We start from the raw sequence: 14,333 nt of genomic DNA on the forward strand, positions 1-14,333 counted from the left end.
GACAGAGAGAGAGGGACTACAAGCAGGGAGAGCAGACTCCCCACTGAGCAGGGAGCCCAATGCAGGACTTGATCCCAGGACTCCCAGATCATGACCTGAGCTGAAGGCAGATGCTTAGCTGACTGAGCTACCCAGGCACTCCACACTCACACTTTTTTTTTTTTAAGATTTATTTATTTATTTATTTGACAGAGAGAGATACAGCCAGAGAAGGAACACAAGCAGGGGGAGTGGGAGAGGCAGAAGCAGGCTTCCCGCCGAGCAGGGAGCCCGATGCGGGGCTTGATCCCAGGACCCCAGGACCATGACCCGAGCCGAAGGCAGATGCCTAACGACTGAGCCACCCAGGCGTCCCTCACACTCACACTTTTTGACAAACAATTTGCTTGGGAAATTAGCTGAGGTCACATATCTCTTATTAGATAAATGGAAGACAGCATATGAATATTTCAAAAAAGCAATGTTTAACTATTTAAATTTAGCTCAGAGTACTACAGTTTGTTCCAACTCCATAGAGAAGGGCCTGTAGAAAAACAGACTTATATTCATTGTTAGGTACCCAGAACTGGGAGTTTCATGAAGCCAGAAGGGATTTATTATTTAATTATAAAATATTTATAAATATTTGCATTAGCAAATCAAGCATCTTTTTTAGAATCTAGATTCTAGGGTAATAGGATTAGCAGCCGCATTTGCCAACATTGGGATAGGGAGGGGCAGCTCTCTTAGAAAATGACCGCAAAATATCCCAAGTGGTAGAAAGACTGCGGGACACAAGAGTACAGAGCCCCCTACTGGCAAGAAAGGACAGAGACCAAAATGAAGGCGTTCAGGTAGTGCTGTCAGAAATAATGAGGGGTCAAAAAGTGAAGTTAAGTTTAAGGCTGACAAGGCAGATCAGATTTATTGCCATCCTTGGCAGGAGAAGCTGAGAATTTGCAGAGCTGGAGGACCTTGGTGTGTCCTGAGAGACGGGTGTAAAAGTTTACCCAACTGGTACAAACAAAGATAGATGACCTGAGTAGGCGGCAGAGAATCATTAAAGAGGTGGAACCAGCAGCCGAGTCACAAACCAGAGTTACAAGTATTGGTCTCACAGGGGAGAAATGAATCTGTTAGCGTACAAGTGGCGATCGGGGTCTGAGGGGCAAATGTGGCCCACCATTTCTCCAAAACCAGAAGGAGTTTTTGAGATGGTAGTGTGTTGAAGTTCCTGGCCAGGAACCTGAAGGTGAGTATTCATTTATTATCTACCTTCCCAGAGCCGTCTTTTCCTCCCCCCGGCCCCCGGACTTACTTACCAAAAACCTTAGGAGCTCTGGCTTTATGATGACTAATGTAACCTCCAAGAGGTCAGTATTAGGCATTCTATTTCCCTGAGGGCAAGGACTGTGGTTTTTCAAAAAATCTTTTCAGGGGCACCTGGGGGGTACAGTCGGTTAAGTGACCGACTCTCGATTTTGGCTCCGGGCATGATCTCAGGGTCTTGGGATTGAGCCCTGAGTCGGGCTCCATGCTCAGCGCAGAGTCTGCTTGGGACTCTCTTTCCCTCTCCCTCTGCCCCTCCCTCTCCTTGCCTTTCTCTCTTTCTCTCTCTCTCAAATAAATAAATAAATCCTCTAAAAAATTAAAAATCTTTTCAGCTCTGACCCTCCCTAATACAATGCCTGGTTCATAGTCGATGCTTAATCCATATTTGTGAAGTAAATGGATGAATCATTAAGCCAGTGGGAGGTTTATAATTCGGTGATGTCTCAGAAGGGTAATTTACTTATATATTCATTTACTTCTCAATTTATTTCTATTATGTCTTTTTCCACAAGGGATTTGAAAAAGCTTATAAGAATACATATGATCAAATAGAAAATGTAAATAATAAATAAAGCCAGGATCATTAAAAACATGCATTAGGCAAAGACAAGTCAGCGGAGTAGAATGAGTTATGCAAACAATAGGGCTCTGCATAATTATCTGAGCCACAGATTCAGATCTGAGTTTTCTGCTGAAAAAAATGAAGGCCAAAAATGATTCTCTTGACTACAAAGGCAAAACATTCTAGTTTCTCAAGCTTTTCCTGGAACTTAGCTCTAAAATAAATTTCTGGTGTGGAGCTTTATATCTGGGATATTGAGTGATGTAGTAAACAGTGTCCTCAATGATATTCTTTTATTTTTTTTAAGGTTTTATTTATTTATTTGAGAGAGAGAAACAGAGAGCATAAGCTGGGGAAGGGGCAGAGGCAGAATTAGACTTCCCACTGAGTAGGGGGCTTTGGCATGAGGCTCGATCCTAGGACCCTGAGATCATGACCCGAGCCAAAGGCAGACACCCAACTGACTGAACCACCCAGGTGCCCCTCAGTGATATTCTTATAGCAAATCCTATAGGGCTTTTTAAAGGTTGTGTCTTATAGCATGAAAACCTGAGGTTTGTCCTATAGTGCAACTCACAGAAGTTAATTTTATAGGAGACCAAGGAAATATGGTGTAAGACTAAAACTTTCTAAAATTTTAGCTAAATAAAAAAAAATAGATCTCGGAAACCCAGAGGATTGCAAGTCCTTCAACACTTCCCCATTGAGATCCCCTCTCTGAACCAGACCTTTCATAGGGGTTGGGAACAGATCATTGGAGTTAGTATCTTCTTTCAAGACCTGAAAGATCCTTGTTCTATGTCATTCATTCAGAGTAGCAACATATACTATTGTCATCAGATTAAATTTTTTTACAAGCTTTTATGAAAATGGAAGTATCTAACCAAAACTATCTTTAAACTTTGGCTTAAAACAACAATGACCATTATTATTATCTTTCATGGTTATAGGGGTTGAGTGGGCTCAACTAGGCAGTTCTTGCTCAACTTTCCTCATGCAGTTATAGACAGTGACTGGGGCTGGAATCATCTGAAGGCCTGCTCACTCACACGTCTGGTACCAGGTTAAGAAGAGTTGATCAGCTGGGGACTGGGACATCGAGGCTCCTTGGACAACTCTATGTGGTCTCTCCACATGCTTTCCCCCACAACACGGGTTCAAAATAGCTGGACTTCTCACACAGGGGCTCGGCGGAGGGGAGAAAGAGGGAGAGAGAGAATGAGATGGAAGTCATATCATCTTTTTTTGACCTAGCCTTGAAGGTCAGTCATGCACTGTCATTTCTACAACATTCTATTCATTGAGGCATGCACAAAAATCTGCCCAGTTTCAAGAGGAGAGGAAATAGACTCCAGGAGACGTAGATGGGGAAGTGGCAGGGTTTGGAAGAGCATGTGGGACTAGAAATATTGTTGCAGACAGTTTTGTCAAATACAATCTGCCACACACCCCTCATTTCAAAGGTCCACCAAGGGAGTACCTATATCCAAGACAGGATTTTTCTTTTTTTTTTTTTAAAGATTTTATTTATTTATTCATGAGAGACAGAGAGGCAGAGGCAGAGGGAGAAGCAGGCTCCCAGTGGAGCAGGGAGCCCGATGCGGGACTCGATCCCAGGACCCTGGGATCATGACCTGAGCCGAAGGCAGACGCTTAACCGACTGAGTCACCCAGGCGTCCCTGAGATAGGATTTTTCTTAAGGACCCAATTCTGAGCCTTCAATACATGAATAAATGGAAGTCTTTCAATTTTTTTTTTTTATCATAGAATGTAGATAAAGTGACTTAGCATGGAAGATTTTCAAAGAAGCTTTTTCCAATCACTCACCACAGACATAGAAAAAACTGCATAATGCTTCCATGACAAGCCCAGTTTTGAACATGAAAGCCATTCCTGGTTCACATCTCCAGCAGGGAAGGAATGCAGCCAGATCACCCAATGGTTTTCTATCATTCAAAGAGCTGTTAAAAGGAAAGTGTGGGAAGGGGGAAGAATAGATTCCTGCTTTAGGCCCTTCAATACAGTTATCTGGTTTTCCAGGAGCTAGATCTATCTGAAGACAGATACTGACTCTTGCTAAGATGTTAAAATGCAGCTTTTGTATAAGAACCGATAACTAGGAATTAATACTGTGTTCAGGAAGCTTTGCCTAGAGTAAAGGAGTATAGGCCAAGAAGAGGTAAGTTAAAAACAAACAGGAAAATTCAACTCTATAATTCATTTATTTAAGTTTTAAAGTCATACCCATTTCATTTCAAGAAAGGTCACTAATAATCTATGATGTATAGACTTTATTCAAGTATAATTAACATACGGTGTTATATTAGTTTCAGATGTACAATATAATGATTCAACAATTCTATACATTACTCAGTGCTCATCACAATGAGTGTACTCTTAATCCCTTTCACCTGTTATTTTTTTTAAGATTTTATTTATTTATTTGAGAGAGAGAGAATGAGAGAGAGCACATGAGAGTGGGGAGGGTCAGAGGGAGAAGCAGACTCCCTGCCGAGCAGGGAGCCCGATGCAGGACTCGATCCCGGGACTCCAGGATCATGACCTGAGCCGAAGGCAGTTGCTTAACCAACTGAGCGACCCAGGCGCCCCTCACCTGTTATTTTTGATCATTATTTTCCGTTAAGTAATAGTAGAGTATTTGTGCTTGCAACTCTGTTGAATCTTGTATAAAGTATCAATCCAGAAATCCTCACTCTGACATATTTTAAGGAAGAAATAGGCATAAAGTTTAGATGGAATGTTTAACAAACAGATGGCTCTATATTTTGGAGGAAGTAATTTAGAACAGGCTTTGCATAATTTTGAGAGCAGAAAGTCTTCACCTGCTACTTTATTTAAATTAAGGCTTCTAGCCAAATGGAATACATGAGGAGATGTTCCTGGGTACCAACCCTAGAAACTATAAATTTCAATGTAGTCTTAGGATGATACTAGCAGGAAGAAAGGGAGGCCTGCCAGTTATCAACTGAGATTTGTGCATATTTGTGCTGACCATAAATAATTATGTCTCCAGATTTATCTTCTTTATTGGTTCTGACAGTAAAAATCCAGGCGTCCTACAATGTTCATGAAATTGGATTTTAGGCACTGGTTTAAATTTGAAGAAATCCCATCTGATCCTTCTGCATTCCTTTTATACACCACTGCACCAACCCAAGTAAAAATCAGAGGAATATTAACTAGAATTCTGAGCTCCCAGAACTCTAACTCCACCAGCCTCCCAGATAGATGTCCTAAGAGAGTGCTCCTGAAACCCTCCTTCTTTGGAGGCTCAGTGGGGGAAATGCACTTGAGATATTGTTCTATTCTAGAACAGAGTAGAAACTTCTGTTCTTGTTTTTTTTTTTTTTTAAGATTTTATTTATTTATTTGACAGAGAGAGAGAGACAGTGAGAGAGGGAACACAAGCAGGGGGTAGTGGGAGAGGGAGAAGCAGACTCACCGCTGAGCGGGGAGCCTGATGTGGGGCTCGATCCCAGGACCCTGGGATCATGACCTGAGCTGAAAGCAGACGCTTAACCACTGAGCCACCCAGGCACCCCGAAACTTCTGTTCTTAGACCCCCTAGAGTGGGCATACTCATTGCTTACCCAGTGGTTCCTTGGGAATAGAACTCCCAGTGGGTTTTTCTTTTTTTGGTAACTTTTATGGAGGGACAATACATATACACCAAAGCACCAAACCTAAGTGCATAGCGTGATGAATTATTGTACGCACATACACTTGCGTCACCACCGCACAGTTCAAGATGTAGAAAATTCCCAGCACCTCAAAAGATTCCTCCTTACTTCTTCCCAGTTTATACCCCAAACCATGGGGAGGTAATGACTATTCTCAGTTCTATCATTATTGACTAGTTTTGACTGTTCTTAAACTTTGTATAAGTGGAAACGTTTTCTCTTAAATTGGCTTCTTTCACTCAGTTTAATATTTATGAGATTCTTCATGTTGTTGCATGTACCAGTAGTCTGTTCTCTTTTTTTAATTGCTGTGTAGTATTTTATTTCATGCATATACCACAACTTATTTATCTATTCTTCTGTTAATTGTCGTGGAGTTGTTTCCACTTTGGCTAATACAAATAAAGCTGTGATGGACATTTTTAAGCACGTTCTTTGTGGGTATAGCTACTCATTTCTCTTGAGTAAATTCCTAGAACTGGAATTGCTATCATAGGGTTGGCAGTGTTTAGCTTTAGCAGAAACTGTCAGGTTGGCTTATGAAGCAGATATAACATTTTACACTCTCATCAGCAATGTAAAGAATCTCAGTTCTTCCACATATTTGCCATCATTTGGCACTGTCAGTCCTCTTAAGCCAGTCATTCTGGTTGGGTCTGGTAGTATTTCATTATGGTTTTAAATTTACATTTTCCTAGCGAGTAATATTGCTGAGCACTTTTCATATGTATATTGGATGTTTGGTTGTCTTATTTTGTGAAACGCCTGTTCGAGTTGTATGTCCACTTTTGGTTAGGTTGTTCTTTTTTTTTTTTCTTTTTTCTTTCTTTTTTGGTGGGGAGGGGCGGAGGAAGAGAATCTTAAGCAGGTTCCATGTCCTGCGCAGACCCCAACGCAGGGCTCCATCTCACATCCCTGAGATCATGACCTGAGCCAAAATCAAGAGTCAGGTGCTTAACCAACTGAGCCACCCAGGCACCCCTTTTTTCTTATTGATTTGTAGGCGTTATTTACATATTCTGAACATAAGTCTTTTGTTAGAAATATGTGTTGTGAATATCTTCTCCCAGTATGTGACTTGTCTTTTTATTCTTTTAATGGCATCTTTTAACAAAGTACAACTTATCAAGTTTTTTTCTTTTATAATCTTGCTTTTTGAGTCCTGGTTAAGACCTTCCACTGATTGAATCCGGCTCATCCACATTATCTAGGATATCTCCCTTACTTAAAGTAAACTGATTTTGAACTTTAATCACATCTATAAAATGCCAATATCTAGATTAGTGTTTGATTGAATGAGTGGGGGGACTATAGCTTAGTCAAGTTGACACATCAAAAAATCATTATAGTCATTAACATATTTTTCTATGTTTTCTTCTAAAAGCTTTATTGCTTCACCTTTTTATTTAGTTGGACGATCCATCTTGTGGATGGCGTGAAACAGGGGTCAAAGCCAAAGGGGTATAGTTATGGGGCAGAATATGCTCAGGGAATATGTGCTATGGCCCCGGCCTCAGGAGAGGAATTGCAGATTGATCCAAGCCAGTCATGGTAATCCATTCATTCAGCAAATATTTATTGAGTCCTTACTATGTACCAAACATATTCTCAGTTCTGAGATCCACCATGAATAAAACAGGTAAATTCCCTGCTGTTGTGAAATTTTCCTTTGCAAGTAATTGATTAGAGATTAGGTACGTGACCCCATTCTAGGCAATGGTACCTGAAGAGACATGCTGTAGACATCTGGGAAAGGTGTTACTTCTTGATAAAAGGGAGACTTTCAAAGAAAAACTCTGCCTTGTACACGGGAGCACATGATATTTGGTATTAAAATAGTCTTAGAGTAATACCCAGAGAATGACAGAGAAGCCAACCCAGAGCCCTGACACCTTCAAGCTCCTTTATTATCCAATTCTGGAAGAGCCCATCTCCAGGTTTCAAATGTGACATAATTAAATATTCTTATTGTTTAAGCCACACTTGGGCATTCTATCACTTGTAGCTGTAGATACATACATTTCTTGGCATGGCCCCGCAGCTCTCTAATACTTGTGCTATAACTCGCCTCAGTTTCTTTCACTATCCAGCTCTAGCCTTAATTTTGCCTTCCACCTTAGACATTTGCCCTCAGACCTTCTCCAGTTTCTTTTCTAACCTGCTTTGGCCTTTAATGAAGAAAATTGATCCCTTCTGCTGAGGTCACTCTGCCCCAAAGTTTCCACCTCAAAACTATATCCATCTTAATTTCCCTGCCATAACCAACTTCTTTTTCTAGTTTGACTTCCATCTCTCCAACCCTCCCATATACCAAGCCCCAGTGCCGAGGTAGGCACTCGATGGTTATGCAGTATTTGAGCTATGGTTGGTTCATTTTTTGATGCAAAGCCACATGAAATAAGATGCTATGGGGAGCACCTGGTTGACTCAGTTGGTTGAGCATCTGACTCTTGGTTTCAGCTCAGCTCATGATCTCAGGTTGTGGGACTGAGCCCTGACTCAGGCTCTGTGCTCAGTGGGGAGTCTGCTTTTCTCTCTCCCTTTGCCCCCCCCCCCACTCACATACACACTCTCAAATCAATCAATAAATAAATCTTAAAAAAAAAAAGAAATATGATGCTATGGAGCAGAAACTAAAAGCCTTGTCCAGAAACCAGACTTCAGAGACAGAAGTGGACATACAACAGAGTTGAGAGAACACACTGTCCCAGAAAGACAGAGAAAGACAGAGAATAGCTGCTCAATGATTTCTGGTTACCATAGGCCTGACTGTACTTCTTGCATTGAGTTCCTTGGAAGTGCCTTGAATTCTCATAATGAAACTCTTTCCTTAAGCTACCTTGAAAGGATTTCTGTTTCTTGCAAACAAATCACTTAGACTATGGCTCTTGCAGTCCCAAAGGGGGCCTTACTCTGTCAAGTGTGCAATTCCCCCTGTGAGAGAATGTTACCAAGTGTTTGGGGGAAGCCGGGTATCTGTTACATAGACTTCCAGGCTGCGCCAGCAACACCTTCTACAGATTCTAGACTAGGACTCTAAAATAGAGAATAAATCCTTCCCCAGTCCTTCCTCAGGGTGGGTTCTTAAATTCCTAGAGTTCCCTTCCTAGAGAAGCCAAGAGAAGCATTTAACTCTTCAGTCTTAATTTGGGTCGTTCTTCCCCCAAAGCAGAGCCTGGACCAGGACTTGAGTTCAATTAGTTTATTTGGACGGTGACTTGAGGAAGCAGGAATGAGGAGTAAGCAGAAAGTGTCACAGGGCAGGAGGAGAAGGTCAGTAAGTGGCTCATTATTAGGCTGATTACCACCAAGTGACAGGAACTCAACTGCAGTGGAAACTTTCTGAAAATCCATGTATGTAGTATGTGCCTTAGAATCCACCTACTCTGTCCACCATTGATTGAGGTTTGTCCCCAGGATGTTAATTCCCCTGTACTTTTGGACTGTTCTGCACAAGGGATAAAGGAACTCTGTGGCTTCAGAAAAACCCCAGAGGCAGAAGAGCTAAGAGTTATAGGGCGCTCAATGTGGGACACTGGCGGTGAGCATGGGAACTGTTCAACTTCAGCTGACATCAGAGGTGGACTAAGGAGATGTGCCCAAACCATCTTCTACATTCTCTCTGGGGGAAGGCTTTAATCCAACTATCTTTAGACATGATTGTGGGTCCCCAGAAGCAGGAACCCTAGAAGTAAATATGGTTATCTTTTGTGACAGAACTGCTATCTGCTAACCAAAAATCCACATTCTCTTCTTCCTGGGCATTCTGCTGGCCCATATTTCCCAGCCTTCCTTGCAGTTAGGTGTGGCCAACTGACTGAGTTCCAGCCAATGGAATGTGAGCCTAAGTAATTGTGTACCACTACCAGGCCTGGCCATAAATACCTTCCCCTGCATACTTTTCCATGTTCTTTTCCCTTTTGCTGGCTTGATGTTGATTTTCAGGCGACCTTTGAAACCATATGTTGAAGATAGCAGAGCCTCTGCCTTCTGGGTCCCTGAATGAATGTGTGCAACACACCATCTCTCCCTCCTCCTCCTCCAGACCCACCTCACCCACCCGTAACTGCCTTGCTCTGAGAGAGAGAATAAACTTCTATGGTGTTTGGGCCATTATACATTTGGGGATTAATTTATTATAGCAACTAGCTTACCCTAACTAATATACCTACCGCAACACCATACCATTCCCCAGGCACAGAAATTATTCTTCAGGTGTCTCTGAACTACACTAATTATGAAAGACTTAAAAGTTTAGAAAGATAATCATAAAATTGATACATACGCATGTACAAAAATTAAACAGTACAAGAGCATCTAAAGTCAAAGTCAAAGACTCTTGTCTTCCTTCTCGCCCCATTCCCAGGCCCACTCCATTAGATAACCACTTTAAACTGTTCCTCCCATTATTTTCCTGATTGTTACCTCTATATAATCTCCTATTTGTAGTTTTACCAGCATTAAAAATTATTTAGTGGCATCCCACTATGAAAGATGAGTAGTTACTAAAGTTGTTTCTTTAACCTAGCAATGTGAAAGAGTTCTAGACAGAAGAAACAAAGTGGTAGAAGGACCTCACACCTGCTTTAATTATATGAAAGAGAAACAGCACGGTAATGTGGGACAAACACAAACTTTGAACTCAGATTTGTGTGGAGTTTAGCTTCTACTCCTTATTTGCAAGATTAGGAGTTTGTGAGAAACGATGCATCTGCTGGTGTTGTTCTGGGTTCATCCCTAGAAATATTTTCGGGGTTTTCACACACCACCACGCTCTATGGTAGTTGCCAATTAATCTTAGTGTCAAATCTTAAGACCAAACTGTTCTGGAGGGTAACCTGTATGAAGTGCCTTGCACATATATTACTAAAAACAGATCTTAGGTCCCTGAATCAACAATTCCACCTAAGTCAGCACATCTTGCTCCAGCCGATAGAGGGCAGTAAGAGACACAGAGTGCATTTGTCTTTAGAGCAAGAAAGTCTTGCTTAGCAAGTCAAAGTAGTAGTTCAGTTGTTATCAGCCTATCAATGCTGGCCGGAGCTCAGAAATATATAAAATTCTCACATGATATGTCCATCAAAAATGACTTCAAAAAAACATCCACCAGATTTCTTGAAACATCAAATAATAAATTTGTGTTTACATCAAAAATAATAAAATAACAATAACAAACATAATAATAATAAAATAATATAATAACATTACATATTCATTCAGAAATAATCAACCTACATATTTAGATACTTTGCTCAACCATTAGGTACCAGCCATAAGAAGACTATGGTCCTGTTGCTACCGTGTTGTTATATGAAGAAAACAGCTCATTTTTTGTTCCCTGTACTATGTCCAAAGTGATTCTTGCACTGATTCATGTTACTAAACAAATGATATCATCTAGAATCTACAACAGAGTGTTCTTTAGTGACACTCTTCTCCTTCAGTCAGTTTAAATGTTCCACTATGGAATTTTTTAGATTGGAAAAATAACAAACTCCTAACTGACTATTCAGTAATGGGAATTCTCAGGAATCCTTAAATTACGTAAATAAATCACGGAGGGTGTCTGCCTGAGACCGGATGTGCTACCATGGATGGAAAGATAAACGTCAGGCTTTCAGACTTGGAAAAATAAGTCACTTTTTCCCATTGCTACTTGATCTTAGAATTTAGATACATTTTGATTAATTCCAAGTTCAAGTGGGAGGATAATATGGGAGAGTAGGTATAAGGGAAGAAGGAAGATGGGAATATGCTTCAATATCATTCTTGAATTTCTTTTTAGAAATAAGCCTGCCAGGATGGTAGTTGGGAGCCTCATCTTAAAAAGGCATCAGTTGCCAGAACAATAAAACATCTGATACACAAAGGAATTTAATATTTAAAAGAAAAATAAATTATTAATATATATTTTAAACATCTCTATATAATAATAAAAAACTATTGTCTATCAGAAATTTTCTTAGTTAAATGCACAATTCATTCTCAATTTTTCTGCATGTATCACTAGACTCTTCTTTGAGAATTCTCACTGACCCTATGGATTTGCGTATTTACGTAGAAAAGGAAAACACCATCCTTCAAATATTCAGTTTATTTGGTGTAAGTGTTAGGAAAGTTGCCTTTTTAAAGTAAAACTCATCAGGGGGCGCCTGGTTGGCGCAGTCTGTTAAGCATCTGACTCTTGGTTTGGGCTTAGGTCGTGATCTCAGGGTCATGATCTCAGGGTTTTGATCTCAGGGTCGTGAGACAGAGCCAAGCATTGGGCTCCACACTCAGCGAGGAGCCTGCTTAAGACTTTCTCTCCCTCTGCATTTCCCGCTCTCTCTCTCTTTCTCTCTCTCAAATAAATAACTAAATCTTTAAAGTAAATCTCATCAGGAGGTAACAGACAGGGTCTGTGTTAGACAGACGGGTCTCCTACTTCAGCTCTATTACTGACTGTCCATTTGACAATAAGCAAATTATTTAGCCTCTCTTTGCCTTTGTGTCCTCATCTGAAAAATAGGAATAATGATAAAATGCCCAACTCATGGGGTTGTACTTGGAATATGGTAAGCACTCAGTTGTGTAAAAAAAATTTTTTTTTTTTTAGTGTCAGAAATTATTTTTGAGTAAATGACTAATAAATGTTGCCTGCTATCATCACTACTTTGGACCATAACTTTAGCAAATATCAGCTATTTCAGCAAAAACCAGTTATTTCATTTTTTCCTTTTCCATTTTTCCTGCTTTGGGAAACCTAGAACTGTCCATATTCTGATGCTTGTTCTTGCTCTAGCAAGAATTTTACAGCATCTGCCATAATTATGGTCTTTGATAGGGACAATCCATGTAGACTGGAGGCCAGGACTGGAATGGAAGCTGATTCACAGTTAAGCATGCAAGTCTGAACACGGGAACCAGGGGGACACATGTGTTCAAGATTGAATTGGGGACATCAGCTTACATGGGAGAAGGAGGTAAAAGAGATGGGAGGGGAAATAGCATTAGCCAGTTGTTCCTACTGAATCCAAAATCCTGGGTATCTAGGACTCAAGACAGGCAGTCAACGGGACTTAATGCAATATCTGGAAGGTCTTTGTATATAGTTGGCATTCAAGATAGTCATCAGCTGATATTAGTGCCTCAGTCATGAGGACACTGGGATTTAGAGGCAAGAAATCCAGACTCTGCAGAGGATGAGGTACCAGAAGGAATTTGGTTTGGGGGAAGCTGGGGAAAGGAGAAACTGTAAGGGGACTCAGGAAGATACAAGGATTTATTTCAAGGGAATGAGTTAAGATTCTCTTGCGCAGGACTACTTCTGGGTATATGGCCCAGTTTGAGTCACTTGGTATCAGTGTGTCAGCACCATTCTGGTGGCCCAATTTCACATGATTGCAAGGGGCAAGGTGCCTGCTGGCCAGTGGGGCCATATAGTTACCATCTGTCCTCTTGAAACTGGAGCCATTCATGGGCTTCCAAGGTGACTAGAAAGATACAGATACCAGAGCTCTTTGGGGCACCTGGCCAACCCCTCCGGTTGGGGGTCTTTTGGGGAGTATGGTGTTGGAAAGTGCCCCAAATTATAGAAATGGGGACTAGGATCCACACAAATCGTGGGCTAGCCTTGAGTCCCATGCACCGGATGGGGACTAGAAAATTTTGAGGAAGGTGCTACAAAGAAAGAGGAAGTGTGGGGCCCAGCTTCCCAGCTTTGCTTGCCCAGGTGCAAGGATGGTACTTAACTTAGGTCAGAGTGGAGTCAACAGCACCTGTATATTAACTTATTTAGTCAGAGTAACTGTCTGGAAAGGGATTGGCCTAGAGAAGGGATGACCCTAGTTTTAGCAGTTAAACGCTCATAGTTATGACAGTTAAGCATGTTGGTGCTTAGGAGTTGCAACTAACCTTGACCAGTGGTTCTCGATGCTGGCTACACAGTAAAATTAACTGAGAAACGTTAAAACAGAACAACACACATACACACACACACACAGAAGTGCTTGGACCCTCAGACCAATTAAATCAGAGTCTAAAGGGGTAATGGACTGATATCATGATTAAAAAAAAATCTTCCCTGGTGGTTCATTGTACAGCCAGAATTGAGACTCACTGCTCCAGATGTTCCTCACCCATCACCCATTTCTCTGGGGATGGCATTCTTTATTGCCACTTGATTCCCGGGAATTCACTTGGTCGTTTCTGAGCACAGATGACTGTGTTCTCCAGCCAAGTCTGGATTATCTACAATTAGGGAACCCTCACTTGCTCTTTACTTCTATCGGCCACAGATGTCGTAGATCTTAGCTCAGTCCTTCCCCAAACTCTGACTTCAGGCTGGTGCTTTCTGTTACCTGCTGTTTCTGTTTTGCACGCACTCTATTGCACACCGTCATTCAGTCAATATTGAGCTGTAAGCCTCAGTATTCTTGGAATCACACGAATGAGTTGTTTGACCTTGAGACCCTTCAATCTTACGTGTTTGCTGAAAGTGCTCTGTGAGCTCTACTTATTTTTTAACCATAAAGTAAATAAAAAGTAATTGATTTAGAGATTTTGGAGATGCCTTAGAATGTCTCTTTAAAATAACAAGGAAAACGCTAGCCCCGGACTTAATATCAGCCCTTTCTAAAAGCTTATCTATGCACTTAAGCAAATGTCCCAAGCATTTGTGAGTATTCCTCCCCAGGGCAAGGGAAGTCCACTATACACAAAAAGCTCTAAATCTCCCTCCCTTCCTCCCTTCCTCCCTTCCTCCCTTCCTTCCTTCCTT

This window comes from Neomonachus schauinslandi, chromosome 5, assembly GCF_002201575.2.
Source record: "Neomonachus schauinslandi chromosome 5, ASM220157v2, whole genome shotgun sequence".
Taxonomy (NCBI): Eukaryota; Metazoa; Chordata; class Mammalia; order Carnivora; family Phocidae; genus Neomonachus; species Neomonachus schauinslandi.